At 45.8% G+C, this 15627-nt stretch overlaps 1 long non-coding RNA gene across 2 annotated transcripts in view; it reads left to right on the forward strand.

The window, feature by feature from the left end:
* Positions 1–8563: 8563 nt before the first annotated feature.
* LOC118916672 (uncharacterized) overlaps positions 8564–15627 on the forward strand; it is a 39303-nt gene continuing 32239 nt past the window's right edge. Inside the window, exons 1-2 of one of the 2 annotated variants that reach the window (XR_008994559.1) lie at positions 8564–8821; positions 11631–11758. This is a non-coding gene — a long non-coding RNA (uncharacterized LOC118916672). Of the gene's footprint in view, positions 8822–10533; positions 10717–11630; positions 11759–15627 lie in introns of those variants that run through there. The other variant, XR_008994560.1, reaches the window with a different exon arrangement.

A 15627-nucleotide genomic window follows, 5' to 3' on the forward strand; every position in this document is an offset into this window, starting at 1 on the left:
TAATGAATTAAGTTGCACAGAGCCTGAGCTTAGAGGCAGCCTCATTGAATTTCACTTACTTTTGTTTGAACTGTACTAGCCACGCACCACTAGGAGTGAACGGGTTTCTCTGTATTGTGAATTGTATTAATAATATGCTATAAAATATGAGAATTTTAGTGATGGCATTACTAATGTCTAGAAACATTATAATTTTAATGATTCTGTTATTCACATTTACCTTGGAGTTCTAAATCATAAGGTTTCTTTCAAATGAATGCATCAGATCAAAACAATGTGCCAATCCAAAGCATATTTGATATTTCAAGGACCATATATATTTTGCTTTTAAATAAGAAAACCGTTTTGTGAATCTTCACTCACACACTCTTTGACCTTACAAGCTATGAATTAATCATTGTGTATGTATCTAAAGCGGCAGGTGAGGTGGAATCACTTCTGTTTTGCTTTAAGTAGAATCTGGATACCTGTATGTCCATCTGTCTAGTAATTCACTTCCTTTGCCGTGAAGATTTTGCATCTTTCTTCTTTTGGAGTTTGTTAGGCCATCTTCTGAAATGAAACAGAACTTCGTTTTTACGTATTTGATGTGTCCTATTATGTTACCTCGAAAAGCAGTGTAGTATCGTGGTGGGAGCATGGGGCCTGGAGTCTGACGGAACGGGCTTGAGTTCCAGTGGTGTTCGGTCATATAGTCATATAACCAATTCTCTGTCCTTTTAGGCACTTCAACAAGTAGTTTGCATGAAAGGCTTGCTCATGTGCAAAATCAACAACGTTCAAAGTTAAGATATGCCAAAATTTTTTGAAGCTATTGGTCGCAGGATCAACCGGAGGATCAGCCATCACCATTTCAGAAGGTTAAGGTGCTCTCTCCAGGTTTTTATACGTGATCATGTAAGACTTGAGATGCCTAAAACTATTTTTAACAACCATGTGGTGTGAACCTCTTTCCTTTCTCCAATGAAATATTATTTGTAATATCTCCTATGCTAGTTATTAATTCTCCAGCGTAGATACAGGTGGTGTCACTGGGAGGGTTTGCCCAAGCCGTCCGGAGCCGGGCCTTCTGTCTAGGGTCTTTCAGTTGCCCTCCCAGGGTTTATTCCTGCTGTTTCCATGGTGGACTCACTCCTCCACTATGAATCAAAGGCGACTGAGCACACACAGGGGCATTCTCCCTCTATACTGAAGGGTACCAGGGAAATACCAGACCACATAACAGCATTATCAAGTGAAATTATGTGAGAAGAGCTATTTTAAAGCACTTCAGATTTTGTGGCGCGCTGGCAGCTTGGTTCCAGAGCAGCTGAGGAAGGAGAGGCAAGCCGGCCACAGGAAACGCGGGGCGGAGGCACAACCCAGAGCAGGCTGCCCCGGGGAGGGCCGCCCCGGCGGATGGCAGGCGGCAAGGGCAGGTGTGGGAGGAGGAGGACAGCCCAAGTCCAGAGGAGAGGCTTGATTCTGCCTGTTACAAATAAGGGAAGAGACACCCCCATTCCCCTTTCTTAGAGCGTTTTCTTTAGAGAACTTGTCATTTCTTTCTCTGTCTTTTCCAGAGGTACGTAAATCCTTTCAAAAGCTAAACATCCCAGTTTCCTAGCCCTGGACGGTCTTTCTCAGAGACCTGGGAGCCATCTCTAGGTGTAAGATCAAGGAAAAAGCCAAGTAACTAACACGATGGTCACCCTGTGCTTCGTGCATTTAGGGTGAACTTTGTGGGGCACATGGTGTGGTGGTGCAGTCTTGTTACCTGAGGCCTAGTTACTGTTTATCCTGGGAGCGTGTATGGAGCGGGTTGCCGTTCTTCCTGTCTGCAATCTCTTAGTGGATCACTGTGCCCTATTCCGGTGCATTGAATGCTTATTCAATAATAAAACAGTTTTCTTTCCCTGCTGACTTTGTGGAGATGACTTCTGAGTTGGAAGAGATTTGTTCTAAACTATATTCCCCACTGCAGGCGAAACTTTGGGGGGGATTCTTCATGATTTCTTTGTTCTCGGTACTATAGTATGGGATGACAAGATGTGCTCTTCAAACATTTTATCTTTGTTTATAGGAGTATAATTTATTAGTGGGTGAGTGTACTGACCCTCTCATCTGCGGTCAAATACAGTAACTTAGTTGCCCCTTCCAGTAACTGCCAACATCTCTCACTGCTCCGATTGCCCCTCCTGGCTCAGCCCTGAGGCCTTTCAATCCGCCTTATGTGCCCAGAGGTCATGGGATCAATAGTGTTTAGCCAAGTGTAAACTAAGCCCCAAGATAATTTAGTCAATATGTAATATTAAAGATAATAATTCATACTCACATGTTCTTTAAATAGCAATACTTTTGATGCATTGCTGGAGTTTTGCAACTCTTCTGTCTTTGAATATTTTCATCCAATTTTTGGTTGTTTTTAATATTTTCAATTAAAAATTTTTTTTTCTAATCGATTTAGCTCTATTTTTAATAGATTGAAGTAGAAAAATAAAATTGTTTCTCTCTCCAAAGAACATATCACAGTATCAGTGACCCAGAGATAATCATTCTAAAGACTTCACAGTTCTCTGGTGGGCATCTGGAGTTTTCCACATTTTGCTACTGCAAAGACAGCAAAGCACTAATAAAGGGAATTAGGAAGGGATAACAGGGAAATCCCTTCCTCCACATTCTTAATAGCCCCTAGATATTTGAAGAAATCACTTTTAAGAAGTATTGTACTTAAAGGACAAACACATTATTGAACAAATATTCATTTTCAGTTAGGCTTTTATGTTGAACATCTTGCTTTCAGTTCCATCAGTCAGCCAAATTGCTCGGGCTAAATTGCTTTCAGCCTAATCATATGCCATTTCTTAACAGGGCTTTGTGTAGCTACTACCAATTAATTGGAGTGATCTTAGAGGGCTCTTTTTCATTAGAGAGATTGTCTTTAGGGAGATATCAATCACTGGAGCTTGGAGTTTGTAAGAAAAACGTCAGGATTGAAAGACAATTTCCAAATTGCAAGTCATTCCCAATATCCTGTTGCCTGTTAAAAAGTGCAAGCCTTCAGCAAAGCCTAAACAATGGGCCACTTAATACAAACGCTCATATCCTAAAAGGTTACAGACCGGAACCCTAACTTCTGCATTAGAGAATTCTGTCAAGGACACCTGCTTCTAAGAGGGAAGGAGCACCATAAAAAGGAAGCGATGATTTATTTAAGGTAATCGTGAGCTATCATGGTCTTTGAAGATCATTTCCCATTTAAATATTTGAAGAAAGACTTTTCTTCATTAAGCGTCAGTCTTAAATTTCACTGGTAATATCCTTATATCTTAAAAAATTAAAATACTCTCCCAGGTGGCTTAGTTTATAACAGGGAACAGTTGTAGGCATGAGAAAACTTGCTTTCAATCCCATCTTGATCCTGTTTGGAACACAAAAGACTGCTTTCTGTCTCCATAGTGATCACCACTAGGTGGGGTCCAGCCACAGTGGTGCTTCTCCTTTGCTCTAGTGGCTAAGAATAGGAAGCTTTTCTTCTCAGAACTGTAAAAACTGTAAACGCAGATGCTCACACCATCTACAAACTGTCTTTTGAAAATGAGAAATCCGTTGTTTAACCGCCAGTGAGTCTGGCCTCATGTCTCAGTGGTTCTCTTTTTGAATGGCCCCATGAACCATCCCGACTCCATCCCCTCCCGGCTGTCTCTGCGCCTTCTAGTTCCTTCTGAGAAACAGCAGGAAATGCCTACGAAGCTGAGCAGTGATGGCAGAGCAGCAGGTGACCCGTGAGTGCTGGCAATTTTGGAATCCAGACCAGGAGGACATGTAATTATGATACCCCGATGTTTTATCTAAGCGCCAAAGAAGGCAGACCTGAGCCTTAAGATCTCTAAAGCAAAGGTGGGTTTTGCTCTCTTGTCCTTGCTGCCAAGGAAAGAAAGGGGAAAGCGGAAGCCCAGTGGAAGGGACTCACGTTTTTGGTTGATGCTGAGGAAGCCGAAGCAGACGCATTGCCTTGCTTCTGAGATCCCTGAGAATTTCAAGTGCCACGAGTGTCAGCAGAAATACTGTGAACCTTGGAATGAACCAAAAATAACAGATCGCACTTCCAGGTTCTGGTGCCCAAAACGATAAATACTGGCCTGACTGCTAGGCTGGGTCTCACCTCTCTCATGTTATTTTTGTTGAATTTTTGTGCTTTCCATTATGTAGTTTTGCTGAGGGCAGGATATCTGTGGGTCTATTTGCTCTTCTAGGAGATGTAGACAGTGTGCAAAGTGGCTGCATTTAGGTGGCGGCCAGTAGCTCAGTTCCCCACCAAGATTTCCTTTTAATATCTATTTTTCTTTTTTGCTCTCAAAAAAGCCATAAAAAGGAAAAATAGCTTTGGCATGTCCAAAATGCCTACTTTGATTTGCCATATCCTTTTTGTACAAGAATGAATAAGGCCTTTAATAGAGAAATTATAATGTACCTGACATGTTCAAAAAAACAATTATAATAAAGAGCATTACTTATACACAGTCATTTCTCTCAATATTAATATGTGAATTTAAAGACATTTGCAATTAAAATTCCAACAGGATTTATCCAATTTGGAACTGGATGAAATGATCTTAAAATTCATGTGAAAATACAAATCTTTGGGAATAGCCAAGAAAACTCTTTTTTAAAACCTGTTTGTCAGGTGTCAGCAAATACTCTAAAGCCAGTGAAATCAACTCAATATGGTGTTGGCCTAGGGTTAGATAAAGAGATTAGCTTAACCAAATAGTAAACCAAATAATTTTAATGAAATAGGATCTAGAAATACAGCCCAATAGACATGAAATACAATATTAGATGGAATATTAGTCCAGTGGGAAAGGGTGGCTGATTTAACAAAGATGCTGGTGCAGTTGCTCATCCACATGAATGAAATGATTTGAGACCACACTGCCAGCTGCCCGTGTGTTTGTGTGCATGTGGCTGGGAGGGAGTGACAGCTGGGAGGCAGTAAGTGAGGTGGCTTTTGGACTGTGGGAGTCTTTATGCATCACGTGAGGAGTCAAATTCAACCTTGTAGGAAAAGTGGGGATTCATGTATTTTCTGTCAAACAGAAGAAAGACAATCGTATGTATGTTTTAGGACAAAATTGGCAGCAATGAGAAGGGTTTTGGTTTCAGGGGAGAAAATTAGAATGTGGAAGGTCGCTAGGACATGAGGGTTTGGGGACATGAGTCAAGAAGGAGACCACAGGGTTTCAAGGCTCAGCTGTAGAACTCAGATAGCTGGGGAGCAAACCCCTGGGTCACGCCCAGCCTGCATGACCACTGGCCCAGAGAGCCATTCTCTTCCCCTGCCATATGCATTTCAGATACATTCTGGTTTCAAGTTCTTCTCTCTCATGTTCAGAATTTGTGTTCAGCCACCAACAGTTTTTCTAAAATCCCAGTCCTGCTCTACTTCAGTTCCTGGAACCAGTTTTCATGACACCAACCCCCTGTCCTTCACTGTGAAGGAGGTCAGATGGCCAGGAGAGAACCTGCTCAAGAGACACAGAAGGTCTTGTGGTTCAAAACGCAACCTTGAGTGTTCTCAAGCCAAGGGGATGCTCAGCATGAAAATACTGCTTTCTGTCAACAAGTGGTGGCGCCAACTGGTGGGGCTCTGCTTCCAGTGCCACTCTACTCAGCTGCTGTCTGAGCAGCAGGTGGAACCCAGCTGGGACGCAGAAGCCCGACAGCTGTCTGATGAGGATGGTGGAGGTGTAAAGCTTTTAAACACACAGCCTAGGTTAGACTTGAAGGCCAGTCAAACTGCATAATGTAAAAGATCTTTGTGAAAACACAGAACATACACAAATCTGAAACCAAGGATGAAAAAAGTGACTCCTTGTTGTCTTTCACGTAAGGATTTCTGTTTTAAGTTTTGCAAACTGTACAGTGACTGTAGCCTTGGAAGATGGCGGACACTGTGCCTTTTCTTTCTTTCAGGATTTCTATTATTATTATTATTATTGTATAAAGTATTTTTATATTCCTTTATTCCGTAAATACTAGGTATTCTAATAAGCTTAATTTTCATTCTATTCTTCATTCTCAGATCCTTTTATTCTTAGATCAACACTTATTTTATCAGCAAGATTAATGTTTCCAAGTCACACATCTAGGAAGGAAAGAATTTGTAATTTAACTCAAGTGTATACAACTCCCAAGCTCTTCCCACATTATATTTCTTCCAAATTAGGTCAAAGCAACTCGTTTCAATAGAGAAAAGTCAGAGTTGTTTTGATAATGCATTTGTCTTTAGGGCAAATTGCTTTTGTGCCTGTAATCTTCGTTTAATTGCTTAAATCAGCCAATCATTTTCATGTGAGCATCAGAGGGTGAGACTCTTTCTCGGCATTTTTCCTTGAACTCTTACCGACCAGGTTCAGAATCTGCTAGTCATTAGATTATTACTGAGGAGAAGCTACTTAAATTTGCTAAACCTCGGTTTACTCATCTATAAAATGGGTTCTTCTAGATGTTCCATAATAAGTGCAAATCGATATCTAGAGAAAAACATCCACTAATTAAGGAACAATTTCCTTCCTGCCTGTCACACTTCCTGCTCAGATGTATGTGCTCTTAGACCTGTGACAGTTTGTACTTTACAGTTTACACAGCGCTCCTGTGGTGAGGATGGCATTGCCCCCAATATATATATATAACAGTGTGATTTTAGTACTATGATAAGCAAAGAAGAAAATTAATAACTTTAAGATCTCAAATCACTCTCAAATTTCAGCAAATTGGCACCTGTTTCTTTTCAAAGAGCTGTGAAAGTCTAAGTTTTGACTGGTTGTGAATAAAGTGAAGGTTCCTGTGGTCAGGATTCGCACCCGGCCCTGGTTGGCTAGCTCACTGCACACCTGTGGTCAATAATGTTGTTACTGACTCTGGAATGGTGGCAGCGCCGAGGACAGAGGCCCAGAGGAAGGCTGTGCGGGCAGAGAGGCCCAGAGGCAGAGACCAGCTTGCTGCATGCAGCCTCCCTACGAGTGAGCAGGATTCTAGTGATTGGCCACCGTGGGAATAAATTGAGTATAACCCTTTCACCCCAAGAGCGTTCTAATGTCAGTTCTTTGGTCACAGTGACTCCATAGTGAACTTGCCCGGGGCTGACACCCACTGGCCAGACACCGGTTCTCGTGGACAAAGTTAGACAATGTAAGAAGTGTGTGGAAGGGAAGGAACATGCCAAGACCCAGAGAAGGTAAGACAAAATGTTTTGAAATGAAAACATGAAAATTGGTAAGGTTCTGGTGTAGAGAGAATGAAGGCTCCTACGGCTGGGATGCTGCCCTGGCCCTGGGCCGCCCGCTCAGGGCACACCTGGGGGCAATGTGCTGACTCTGTACACAGAGCTCGGCGCCGAGGTCTGTGCCGCAGGCTGCAGGAGAGCAGAGGCGGGAGTGGTGGCTGCGCCGAGGAAGGGGACTGAGACGCCTGGGCGCGGAGGGGCCCCGAGGCAGAGCCCGGCCTGCTGCAGGCTGACTCGGTCCCAGTGGACGGGATGCTAGTGACTGACCTGCCTCCGTGGGGAGAAAGTTGGCATAATTTCCCCCCAGGAACGTTCCACTGTCATTTTTCGGCCCCACTGAATCAAGAGGAAACTTCCCAGGGGCTGAAACCCATTGGCAAGACAAACGTTGAAGAAATAATGAGAAGTAAGCCATTTTGATGGAAATCTTTGAATATCGATAGGGGTTTGTCTTGCCAATGGGTTTCAGCCCCGGGCAAGTTCGCTATGGATTCAGTGTGACCAAAGGAATCGACAGCAAAGCGTTCTTGGGGTGACAGGGGTTATTACCCGCTTGCTCTCCCGCGGGGGGCCCAGCACTAGCGTCTCTGCCCCGCCCAGAGCGCCGGGCCGAGCTCTCTACACGGCCCAGCATAGCTTATTGCCCACGGGTGTGGAAGCGGCCGAGCAACAGGCCCGTTACATCACCAGGTGGTTTGAGCTCAGTGAGGATCCCGCCGTGGGAGCCCCAGCTTCCCCGCAGGTCAGTGTGGTCATTGTGGTCCTTGGGGTAACGGTCGTCTTTGAATCCCTTCGGTCTGATGTAAACCCGGCAGCCGGTCTGGGCAGGCGAGGCCGGAGGGGGAGCGGACGGCCTCCGGCCGGGTGCGGAGGCCAGGTGCCCTCCCCGCGGGGAGGCGGATGCCTCCGGCCTCGGGCCCTGGGAGCGGCGGCGTGCGGGGCGCCTGTCTGCCCGGCCAGGCGGCGCGATGCCCCCTCTGGTGCCCGCGCGGTTCTGGGGGACGCGGTGCGCCGCCCTCGGGGCACCCTTCCCCCCCTGCCCTGGGGAGACGGGCTTCTTCCTCTAAAGAGGCAAAGCCTCGCATCGGGCATCCTCCGCTGCCGTGGGAGGGGAGGGCGCTGGGCCCCGGCGACTCAGAGGCCGAGTGCGGAGCCCAGAGTCGCCGTCCAGGGCGCCGCTGGACGGTCCTCCGAGGGCCCTGACACAGAGTCCGCCCGCCCCGGGGGCGCGGACCTCCCCTGCTGACTCCGGCAGGTGCCGCCGCCGAGAGGACTCGTGTCCCAAGTGCTGAACGCAGATGCTCAGACTACCCAACATCAAAGAAGACATTGTGGGAAGGCCTGGACGCAGTTTGAACTTGAAGGGCAGGAAATCGGGTCATAAAAATGTCCTGTCGTTGAGTCCGGGTAATGGAAGAATCACTGAGCTGACGGCTGAACAGAAAGACGGACAGGAAGATGAATTCCACTTTCCTCTCCACCAGTACAATACCGGCAGGGTAACTAACCAAACAGTTCTTGGAGGAAAAATTTTAAGTGAAACTGACAGATACTCAGGTAAGGGCTGCTAGCTTTGTGCTACTGCATTCACCTCGGGGGCACATCGGTTTTTATTTAAGATACTAAATGAAAAGTCGGGATGAAAAAGTTTATTGTAAAACCTTCGTGTGTCTCATTCCATCTACAATCGTTTGTGAGTTACATACATGCAAGATACACGTCAGACTCAGTATTCACTGGATACTGAGGAAAACACATGGGCCCTTTTCCAAAATACTCGCTCACTCTTTGGGGTGCTGGGTCTGGCTCCACAGAATGGAACTTGGTAGGCGTTTGTTGAATTTTAATCTGGAGCCTCACTTCTGAGGACACCTGCCGTGTGACTTGATGAGCCTGCCCTCCACGCGCGCACACACACAAACACGTGCACACACACACGCGCGCGCGTGCACACACACACATATACTTGTATTAGATCTTATTCTCCTGCTGCAGATCACTAGGAGGGACGATTCATCCAAGGAGGGTCTGGTGACATCCAGTGCCGGCAGCCAAGTGCTCAGTTAGCAGTTAGCACGTCTCCTGGGCCACAGGCCGTGAGATGCTCGCGGGGAGGTCACCACCACTCTCTTCGGCCATCTGAGGGACAGTACGGCTTAGGGCTCCTGGCAGTGAGGGACTCCAGTGTCCCCCTTTACTATAAGGATGCTGTGTTAGTCATAAGAGCCATTGCTGTCCCCTCGTGTGTCCAGTCCCGCCTGAGGGACGGTGGTGTTTTTGCTTCTCTGACCAACTAGTTTTTAAGGAACTCTGTCTGAGGAGAAAGTGATTCTGCAGTCCCTGGAGACAGACCCACGCGAGGCTTTCCTCCAGGCAGATTGTTGTTTTTGCCCTGGGAAGAACAGGTAACATCTTAACGTGTGTAACAAATGACTGTAAACCCAGCAGGCCCGCAGAAACTCTACGTCATCCTGCATTACTGAAGCTTTGTGCCCATTAAACATCGACACCTCGCTTCTCCCTTCCCCAAATCCTGGGAGCCACCATTCCACTTGCCACTTATCAGAGGTGTCTAAACTAATCAAAGTCATGGATGCTCCAGATATTTTTGAAATGTAACATATGTGATATGAAAAGCAATATATAGACTATAACTCCACAAGGAGTTAAGTGATCACATGTTTAGATTCAAATATAAGTCCACTTTGTTTCTTTCTTCATGTATTTGACTGAATGTACTCTCTTGGTTTGCTGTTTTGATGTTGCACATAGGAAACCACAGTCCCAGGCTTTGCTTAGATGAGCTCTTGGAGACTTACCCTTCAAGCCATGTACGGGATTGTGAAATGGATTGTAGTTGGCCGCCTGTCATGTGTCAGCCCTTTTTAAGTTTGGGGAGATGTTTTAAAAAATGAGATAAAAAATCTCGGCTTGGGAAGCTTATATTCCAGTGGGGGAGACAGTCAAAAAGCAAGCTGAATAAAGAAAGCACACAGTATATATAATATATATGCTTAGGAGAAAACCTAGAAGAGGGAGTGGTGTGGGCATGGAGGATAGGGGTGAGATAGACATTTTAGATCCACAGGCACAGAAAGCCCTGCAGAGAGTGACTTCTGAGTCCAAACTAATGACGGGAGGGAGCTGGTCATGTGGCTAATGGGAGGGGCGCAGAGAGGGAGCAGCAGGTGGACGGGGCTGGCGGAGGGCATGTGGCCTGCGTGGGAAGCGGGACACCTGGCGTGGAGAGGACAGTCAGATGGGCAGTGGACGCCTGCTGGCAGAGGGCCCTGCAGGGATGCAGGGGACTGCCTCTTCCTCTGAGATGGGAATCTCCTGTGGAGTCACGCACAGAGGAGCGACAAGATGTGCTTCGCATTTTAGCAGGCTTCTGCTGATGGGCTGTGTGGAGAAAATACTAGAGAGAAACTTTGGCCAAGGCAGGCATAAAGGTAGAAAGTTAGAGCTGTAATTAAACCAGGGGTTAATGATGTCCTTGACCAGGTAGGGGGCCAGAGGATAACAAACACAGACAACATGACTTACTGCAGAAGGGAGGGAGGGTGTGAGAGGAGGCGAGGATTCGAGAATGAAGGTTTGTAGGAGGGAAGGGCCATTGCCCGAGGTGGGGAAGAGTTGTGGGATGACTTTGGAAATACAGAAAAATACTTTCAGACTGAAGTTCGGATTACTGGTCTGATTCTAAATGGAGGGACCAGTAAACAGTGGACATACAGTTTCTGGAGTGTGGGGAAAGTCTGAACTGTAGGTATAAATTTGGGCCCCATCAAAAAACAGATAGTATTTGAAGCTATGAAACTGGATGATAACAACTAGAGTAAGATATTTTTAAAGCCTCCTCAGAACACACACAGGGATGGCAGCAGGGCTTGGCCGCCCTGGAATGTTCCCAGCAGGCCTGTGGTGGCTCCTGGAATGTCTGAGAAATTCCGGGCTGCCTTGGGAGCAGCTTTTACTCAAGCCTCCCAGTGGGTCACCTAGCTTGCTTAGGGGCTGACCTGGGTCTGAATATTACATAACTATCTGCTGCGCCTGGACGGGATGGGTTGAGGTGGCGGAGGTGAAAGATTCAGTCATTAGTGATCCTGCTGATGCAAATCTTCCGTCACAAATGCAAATAAATATGTTCATCCACAAATTTTTCCCCACAAAATTGAGCATTTTATTTTCTTAATTGTTTTGTCATTACAACTAGATTACTGACTTGACAGTAAAGTGTTTTGTTTTTTACAGAGAAAGGATCTTTTTTGCACAATTTGTAAGAATGTTAGACACCTAGTGAGCAATAAATGCTTTCTTGTTAAGAGGTAGTAACTTTACACTCATGTTTTTTCTCTTTTACCAGAATTGACCATGGTCCTGATTTTAGACTCCTACTGAGATCCGAGTGGAGATGAGCCTCCCGCAGGAACATGCGCCAGCACGGCTCTCAGAAGTTCCTCTTGGTGATCACCCACGGAACCTCCCAGAAAGGTACACTTTCCCATTATAGCAGGGTTTACTTACTTGCAGAAAACAAAAATTAAAAAAAGAGAGAAGAAGCCCAATTCCCTTCCTAAAATCTTCACAATGACATTATCTTTTAACTATATTTTGACTGCTGCCTCCTGTATTTAGAGAGAGAAATGCCAAAAATTCCATCTGGGACAGCAGCGCTGTAGATTCCAGAAGCTAGAACTGTTCTGGGGCAAAACTGCTTGATCGTGTCATCCAAGCTGTGGTTACTGATGCTGCCTTTGGCCATGGAATTAGGCCTTTCATGCAGCATGAAATACTTCTAAAAACCCTTGTGCTATGATACCGTCATACAATGAAATAGATAAATGGTGTGTCTGAGTGGTGCACAGATTGAAGAACCAACAGGTAAAGCCTCAACATATGTAGCATGATTGCATGAACTACTAGTGAGGGGTACATCACCAGAAAGATGGGGCACAAATCTTAAATGGATTCATAAATTGCATTTTCAAGAGGGTAAAATATAAATGGCATCCCAAGTGCTGACCATCCTAATTCAGCCTGACTGAGCTGGACTGGCCCTCCCTGGGTGCTTTCACATGACATTCAGTGGGCACCTGTGGTGGCCCAAGCATTTTTACCAGGTACTTAAACATCTAAGATCTCATTTAACCCTTGCAACAATCTTTGGAAGGTGCAATATCTTCCACTTTTACAGGTGTGGGGACCTATATTCACACAGGACAAAGTACTGGCCCCAAACCACCCATTAGGTCTTACAGATTCACAATATAAAAGTAGGAGTTACAATTTAAAAATGCAACTACAAGGAGCGCAGGAAAAGGAGGTGAAGGCAATTCACATGGCGTGGTCTGCGAATCCAGCCACCCCGTGGGTTGACTCGTGGTCTGTGAATCCAGCCACCCCGTGGGTTGACTCGTGGTCTGTGAATCCAGCCACCCCGTGGGTTGACTCATGGTCTGTGAATCCAGCCACCCCGTGGGTTGACTCCCCGGCTCACCCTCCCAACAGCAGGTCAGAGTCACCTGCACACCAGAGGGAGAGCTCGTGAAAATGAAGAGGTTGTGATTTTAGAATCACAAGTTACATTTTTACCTCTAAATGGAGGTTACAGTGACATCCTGCGTAGCACATTGAGGCAACTGTTTTTACAACTGCAGATGTGTCTACTTAGAAGGCACATCAACAACAGCCCAAAGCAGGAATAACAACACTTTGTAGGGGGTCCAGATATTTGCTCTGGATTAATTTCCGCTAACGGTGTTTTGCTGAAATGTAATGTGTTGTGCTGAGGCAGAGGAGACACCGAACACCACGGGGGCAGGGACTGTCCCCGAGAGCGCCTGCCCCTCTTCTGTGCTGTGCCCGACCTTAATGGCCTTGGAGTTAATGATGACCAATGTGAGGAACTTAAAAACAGAAACCACAGCAATGGCACTTAAAGTGAAAAATGAAGCTCACCCTTCATGGAGAAGAGACGGTGGACTTATGATTAAGGCTGGAGACACCGCCTCCCTCGCTGGCATCCTTCACATCTAGGGGCAAGTGTGCCATGGCGGCACATGGTGACCTTGAGCCCTACTAATGGACCCTTAGCCTTTGCGGTGGACCTTCAGCTACATAACCCAGAGCCTTCAGGGCCAGGTTCCCACTCTGCTAAAAAGAAGATAACATGGTTTTCTGGCAAACCTTTCCTCAAGGATAATGTGAACGTCAGAGGAGGGTGTAGGCATGTGTGGCCCGACTCTGGTCTCTGAGGGTTGGTAGCATAAGAAGGGGTCCTTCCCACCGGCTGCACATTACCATTTCCGGAGGGGGATTTTACCTTTTCCAAAGCCAGGGCCACACCGCAGACCAATTCAGCCAGACACTTTGGGTGGTACCCGACGTCAATGCACTCATACTTTTTAAAAGCAGCCTTGGAGATTCTCCTGTGCCACCTAGGGATTGGGGGGTGTTCAAAGTACCCCTAATGCACAGCATGCTGCCTTCTACCTGACACCTCCACAGCCCCTGGGAGTAGAGTGTTCACCCGGGAAGCCCATGGTTCAGACGCGTCACTACTCACACTCGATACACAGCCCCGCTAATAGGTCGTCATGGATTAGAAAATTACATAGGCCAGTTGACAGCTTGGGACCTACAGTAATGAGCTCAAAGGGGAAAAGCAGAATGGTTTGGAGACAGACACATGTTTGCACATTTTCTTTCCCAAGAACCAGTTCAATATGCAAATTAGCTAAATAAATTAATGTTTCTGACTTACAGTAGACATAGCCATTTATTTAATTTGTATGCACATCTCAAAATTCAATTTTTTAATTTTAATTTTTAATGGAGCTATAATTGGCATCTATTACTTTTAGATATATAATATAATGATTCAATACTTGTATGTATTGTGAAATGTACATCAAAATAAGTCTAGTTAACATCATTGCGTATGGAAGGTATTTTAAAAGATTACCCCAAATTTGGGGATTGGAGATAGTCGTGACATAAATGTAGAATTTTGAAGCAGATGTGAACTTGCTAATTATAATTTTACTCTTACTAAAGTATATAAATAATTCTTTAGATGCATAGGGCAGGCTGTCTCCATGGCATTAGAAGTTTAAATGTTTTATTTCCTGAAAAAAAAAATGTATTCACTCAGTCCTTGAGGGGTCCCATCACCCAAGAGGGTTTTAAAAATATATTTGAAAGAAACCAATTCATTTTGTGGAGTCAGCCAGAAGTTACCTACTCATCGATGGAGCAATTAACAGCCTGCAGTCCCATTTTACAAGACGGGAGTCTCAATAACGCTATTTCACAGTTAATCTGAACCACTAGGAAGGCAATTTCAACGTGGACTGCTTTTAGCCCTGCCATGGTTCATCAGTTACAGCAGCAGTATTCATGGAAAATGCACACACAGCATAAAAGTGACAAGAGGGTTGTCAATTTTAGGGTATAAATCTGGCCAGGGGTCTATCATTAATCTCTGAATTTTATTTTTGGGAAGAGTGAACCACACAGTCATCAAAGTAACCAGTTTCGAGTGCCTAAGACTTAGAACTGTTTACACACGTCCCATAAGAAAGGCCGCACAGGCTTACGAACAATAACAAATCCATCTTAAATCCTATACCTTCTCGTCATCCACACACCCGAAAATCCTTCTTTGCCCTGAACTAATGAGACAGCATATACTCAAAAATTATTTAAATAATCCCGATTCCCGTAATTGAGGAAGACTCTCTAAGTCTTGAGCTTTGTTAGGTATCATTGTCACCCTGAGTAGTCAGGCCCTGTCTTTGAAAGCACTGATCTGATGACCCTTGTGGGAGCGCAGGGAAAGGGGTGCCTTGGAAATCCTAGCTCGTCTGTGTCCTAGGGGAGCTCGAGGGGATGGAGGGTATTGGGATGTTCTAGTGGGAGGAAGGGTATGGAGGATTCTAGATTTCTGTTCTGAAAATATACATAGAGCTAATGTAATTTTTGTTCAGTAAAAAAGTGGACAGCCACGTTCTCAGGCAGAAAATCAGGCTGGAGAAATCTGAGACAGAGGGACGTGGATCCCAAGCAGGAGCAAAACCAGCAACGACGTGCACAGCAGGTGGGAAGACAGCTGGGAACACATGTGGGGTGAGCGCTGGATGGGGGTGCAGGGCGCCGGCCACGGGCTGCACGTCTTGCACCTGCCAAGCCAAGGGCAGGGTGACCACACCAGATGCTGAGCACCGCGGGGAGGGGCCGGGCAGCGACGGAGGGCAGGCGGGATTGCTCCTGATGGGCTGTGGCAGACGAGCGAGCTGTCTTTTGGATTGCCACGTGGCCTCTGGCACTTAGCACAGCAAGGCATCAGAATGATTTTATTC

This window comes from Manis pentadactyla, chromosome 17 (assembly GCF_030020395.1).
Source record: "Manis pentadactyla isolate mManPen7 chromosome 17, mManPen7.hap1, whole genome shotgun sequence".
In the NCBI taxonomy this organism is placed as follows: domain Eukaryota; kingdom Metazoa; phylum Chordata; class Mammalia; order Pholidota; family Manidae; genus Manis; species Manis pentadactyla.